Source organism: Poecilia mexicana, unplaced genomic scaffold (assembly GCF_051168715.1).
Source record: "Poecilia mexicana isolate PSO_F unplaced genomic scaffold, ASM5116871v1 scaffold_16, whole genome shotgun sequence".
NCBI classification, from domain to species: Eukaryota; Metazoa; Chordata; class Actinopteri; order Cyprinodontiformes; family Poeciliidae; genus Poecilia; species Poecilia mexicana.
In genome coordinates, this window is record NW_028263385.1 from 10,235,349 (window position 1) to 10,241,348 (window position 6,000).

Sequence of the window (6,000 nt, forward strand, 5' to 3'; positions counted from 1 at the left end):
GGCAGGGAGCTACTCGGGTCTGACTGCTACACAGCCGACGTGGTTTACATCAGTCTGGTGCTGAGCAAGCAAAGTTTTTGTGGGGTGGGTGGGAGGAAGTCGAGTCGGGTGTACCTGTTTATGACTCAGTGTGTTTGCAAGTAGAAAAAAAAAATGGTCTGGTCGTTTGAAAAGAGGATGGCAAACTAGCGGGAGTCTGAGCTTTGAAGCCGCAGAGGCTTTTGTTGTTGTTGTTTTTCCTCTCACGCAGGCTTTGACTCTGCACTTTTGTTCACCAAAAAAGTTTTCACCCACTTCTAATTTGTTACACAATCATTTTAGTAAAATTTCTTTACAGCAGTTTGACACTTGTGCTAACTTTTTAAGCCCCCAAAAATCAAAGGGCTCAGATCGAATCCAGATTTTTTTCGTGTGTGTGTGTTTGAGGGACTTCCTGTTGCGATGACATTTGTAGCTTTGATTTTTTTTTTTTTTTTTCCTCTGTGCCCTGAGCAGCAGTAATGTGTGTCAGAGTTAGCATGGGTTGTGAAGTGTGTCAAATCTGGCCTAGTTCTTCTGCATCAGCAGCTGCAGCAGACTGCCCATGTGAGAGAGGAGCTCGGTTCATGACTCAGGGACTCAAACATGAAACATCCAGACAGAACCATTCATTAGCGAGTGCAAATTTAATGAAAGACGTTCTCAAAACATCTAAAAAGTACACCTAGGTGAGACTGTCTGTTGCAGCAGGAGTGGTTTTGTGCACTGTTGAGTCAAAATCTCTAAATCGAGCTTTGGGGGAAAAAAAAAACATAAATCAACGTAGTAACTTAGTCATAACTAGAGATTGTATGAAAAGAGGAAACAATGTATGACCTTTACAGAGAAATCTTTTCAGTGAGGAGGATTTTAATTCCAGATGTGAATGGTTGTTGTTCAGCTTGTCCACTTACATCTGAATCAGCTTGAGCACTTGTTGATGTACGGTCTGAACAGGCCCAACGGCTAAATGAAAGATTTAATTTGGTGATTATATATGCATCAAGGTGTTTCAACTTTCCAAGCTGTACTTCCTTTGAAATATTTTACATAGGTTTTATGAAAAAAATAAATCTGCAAGATTTTCTGCAAATAATTAGGAAATACATTCCACAAGAAAAGCGGACGCTTCAGCCTTTGACCTAATCTCGAATACTAAACCGTGACAAGGCGAATAGGGGTTGTGACACTGTTTAAAACAAACTCAAATATTTTCCTCACTGAAATGAAGCTGCTTAGAGTCCATATCCATGAATTTGTGCTGCCTAAACCACTAATCCATGGTTATGGAGAAACAGTGAGTGGTTAAAGAAAAAAGATTAGAAAACATATGTTTATAGGCAACTGCTTCTGTTTGACAGATTTTAGGGCTTAATATAATCTCAAAAAGTAGAAATAAGTGGATTGTTTTATTTTTTAAATAAATGTCACAATCTGTGGCTGGAAATTATGAATAACAGCTGAGGCACTGAATCCAAACAGTTTGAGTTAATCCAGATATAGTTTTTAAACTGAAATGTTTTTTGACGGACTGAGATAAAATCTTTTAAGACGAAGTTTAGGAATGACAGAAAGTCAAGTGGTGGTTTATATCCAGGAATGCAGTGAAAATATCCACTGTACTGTACCTGGTTTTTGTCCTGACACAGAACAAAGACATTCAAAAGGCTGTTTTTAACTTTCAGTAACATGCCTCACAGCTCAGGATGTCTACTTCTCCTTCAAACTGTCAGAGCTTCACATTTTGAGAAGCCGCTGCAACTTCTGTAACAAGACCCTCTCTTGAGCTGAAGGTATCTACAGTGGGTCATAAATCAGAGTCCTTTTCATTCCCCTCTCTGATGCGTGACCCCTGCTTCCTGGGGGGTCAGGGAGAAGAGAGGAGTCTGGGCCTCGTGGGAAACCCGAGCAGAGTCTCCTCAAATAACAGAGTGACGTCAGAAAGGGCCGCCTGAAGGCCTTCGACCCACCTGCAACATAAATGAAGGGGAGGAAGATGCTTTATGTGTTTCAGTGAGGAAAAAAACCCAAAAACATTTGTTGACCTTCACTATTGTAAAAGAACAACATCTTCCCACTGAAAAGGATATTGACTTCCTTTTACTTTGTTTTCATTTCCTGTTACTTGATCTGGGTGTTGTTTAGTTTAGATTCTTTCAACTTCTGTTCAGCTTTAAAAGTAAATCCTATATGCAGGGAATCAGTAATACAGGAAAAACACAAATGAAAAGGTGCATTTTTAAGTTTAGGGAAAAAATGAATGATATCTTTGACGTACCAGAATGTGTTGGTATTTGTTTATGCTTATACTAATAAGTATAAAGGGATTCTGAAGCGCTTCCTAAAAATGGTTTCTCAGCTGACCACAAACTCAAGCATCATTTTAACTCTTCACATCCAAGACTGATGCTTGTGACAGCAGAGAGGAAACTTTAATATCCTAAAAATTCAACAAAAGATTCCTGTGATGAAAACATTACAAAGCAACCTTTTCTCTCTCTCTTTTTTTTTAAATGTACAGTGTTACTAAGAGCACAGTTAGTTTGCAGCCAGTGATAAGATAATATTTACTATGAACAAATTCAGTTACATGTGGCATTCCAGTTTGAAGTCTTGTGCAAACTCGCAAATTTGTATAAGAAATTATGTAAAAATTAACTTATGTCCCCTCCAAAATAATAATGCCAACCAAGAAAGTCAGGGACCAAAGAGCAAACATGGCCGCCTCTCATAAGAGGTGTTGACAGATGCAGTTGCAAAGTTCATTATTTGCACTATTGACCTTTTTTTTTGTCTAGAAATCAGTCTCATGCACAGTTTTATAAATCTCTTTAATTGCTGCTAAAAGTTTTTTTTATGTGAACAAATCCTTTTGCAGAAACATAAGAGAGAGGTCCAGCAGAAAACATTTGTGATCACAGAATTGGACAAAAGGAGCAACAGCTAGGCCGGGTGGTTTGTTTGACTATTGCTTTGCAAGTTGTTCTTTCTCAGCTGGAGATTATTTTAGTCTTGGTTTCAGCAACTTTTCTGTCCGTGTGGCAAGTCGCTGAAAATCTTAGAAGCTGTTTGTCTCTGCTACAGTCTGAATGCCTGGTTCTTTCTCTCCGTTAGACATGAAGGAAATAATGAGACATTTGTAGCTGGAGGCAAAAATATAACTCAAAGTACTTAATACTGAGACACATTTATACAAAAATGTACTCTATTAACTGATCAGGTGATTTATGAACATAATTTGTTGCACTGAGTTCTATTTAAGGATATTAAAGTAAACAGGGCCAATTATAATAAACACACATTTTGCAATTTTGTAAAACAAAACAAAACAAAACAAAACAAAACAAAAAAAAATAACCCTCAGAGCCATGTCTTGTTGCAGTCATGGTTAACTTCTGGCTTTTGGAGTTGGCCATCTGCATTTTGAGAGCAGATGGCCATAAACACAAGAAGTAGACAGATTTAGAAAAAAAAACAAAACATGAAAATAAATCAAAGATGAGCCAAATTATAACTTTCACCAGTTGGACGATGATGTTAGTGAACAGGGTGGCAAGGATGAGCAACGATCAGATCTAAATGTGTTCTAGCCAGTAATTACGGCTGTAGAAATAAATAAAAAATAAAAAAAGATGTGATTTGATGTTCAAAATCCAGTTGTTTTCTCACATCTCCAGAGAGGTATTTATTTATTATTTTCAGCAGCGAACGTTATGAAATGTAAGGTGTTTAGACGTTCAAGGCGACTCACACTAAAACACCATTTGGAAGCCGTGGCAGAAAGCTTCGTCTGCCATCTTCAACAAATAAATACGTAGTTATGTGAAAAACGTATAAACCCCTATGAGAGCCTGAAGAAAGAAGTCCAAAATAAAACTGGAAGTAAGCCATTTGACTGCACAGAAAAGAGTCTAAAAGCAGAGAACATTCAAAACAACATTCAACATACCCAGGTCTGCCTGTCCAAATAAATTTACACTGAAAACAGACCACAGGACACCAATAAAAACTCTTATGTGTCATCACACAGCCTCTTAAACTGTTGATATGTAAACACATTCCTCTAAAATCAGATGAGGCCACACACGTTTCATGGGAGGTGTGCTCTCTAATAAAAACATAAAGTCTAGATTAAAAGTTTTCCAGTGAGACTAAGGAAAAAGATCAGGACTTCTGAAAAGATTGTCTTAAAAATGAATCATTTGGACATTTTAATAACCAATGTTTTTGGCATAAACCAAATAAAGGATTTCAGGAAAAGAAACTCATACAAACTTTGAAGCATAGAAGCTTAAAGCATCACAATTTGAGGATTTACTGCTGCACAAGTACCTGGCCAGTCCTCCATGGTGCGATCCACCATGAACGCTGCTGTGAGTGCGCAAAGTAGGAACTTCTTGGTATATTTTGTCTAACAAGTGAAACAATTTTTTAAAATCCAATTATTTAGCTTTAACAGATGTAAAAAAATGCACATCGATATATAAAAAAGTGAACATTTACCAGAGTGTCTCTTTTTTTATATATAAAACTTCATTCATTATGTTTGCACTTTTGAAATCTAATTGAGTATCATCGATCACCGTGACACCATGCATTGTCTTCCTTCCTGAGTCAACCTTTATGGCCACACTGTGGTGAGAAAACAGCCTCGTCACACAGTCGAATCTATTCCTGGTCGTGTGGGAAGACGGGAACATCAGGTCGACAGCTGGCCCTCGCTCCTCGTCTGCGTTTATAATAAAAGTCTTGCTCTCTTTGATATTTGATTCCCATGAGAACTCTGCTGATCATCTAAACTCCATCATGGAGTCTTTATAGGCAACTTCATCGCATCCTCTTTCACTCTTAGCTGTTGTCTTTCCTCCCAAAGCATCTCCAGAGACTGCATGTTTCACAACATGACCCAGCTACGGCCAGTGACAGGATCTTCTCCTTTTAGGAGGCAGTTCTGGCTTTTTTCCATAGCTGGTTAAATTTGTCCGGGAAAATTTATTCACTTCAGAAGGAAAGGGGGGGAAAAAAAAAGAATTGGACTGAGCTTCAAACAGCTTCCCCCAGCTGCCTCCAGTTTTACCTTGTGGATGTCTGAAGGGATATTCACCCAGCTTTAAAGGTTTCCTTTCAGCTAAAAGCAGAGACGGCAGAATTTCACAGTGTTTGAGAATCCTGCAGTTTACACAGAGTGCATGCAGGCGGTATCAATATGCTTCTCTTTTAGAGGTCAGTCCTGCAACTTTTTTATTATTGTGGAAAATGTAAATTCAACTTTGGCTATAACATGCTGCAACACAATTTGCTGGTTTTCATTGTTAACATCTGAAATATTTTATGGAGGATGTGAAAAACCTTTTAACTAGTTTTCAAAAATATTTTAGATCAAAGTCAATTTGGATGAGCTTCTTGGATCCAAAACATTAAGAGTTGCAAAGTTAAGATTTTTTTTATTTTTTATTATTATTTGTGTTGCAATGTAATTATATGCTTTACAAAGTAAAAAAAAGAAATTAAATTGTTTGTACAAAGAAAGATCAGATGATCACAGTACAGAAATAAACAGGAGATTTAATGCAGATTTGTATGCATTATGCATCCACTGCCAGAGGAGTTGAAACACAGAACAGATCCATTAATGACACCTTGTTCTTTTCTGCTTCCCATGATGAAGAAATACTGCCAAAACTTCAACATCTCTCCCTGAGTACATCCCATAGTCCCACGTGTGCCATAGGCTGTTCTCAGTGCTGGAACTGGGGAGATCGTTTTAAGGTGTTTTACAGCTTTGGTGTGATAAAAGCGCAAAATCAAAACCTTGTTCAAATCCTGAGAGAGTAAAGAGAAACTCCAGGTTTTCTGCTTCTCCACCGACTTGAAAAACTTTATGGCTTTGGGATAGGAGTACATAAATTTTTAATATATATATAAAAAAATGAACCTACTTTGTATGATCCAATCGTAGGCAAGACGTTCCTGGGATCCATA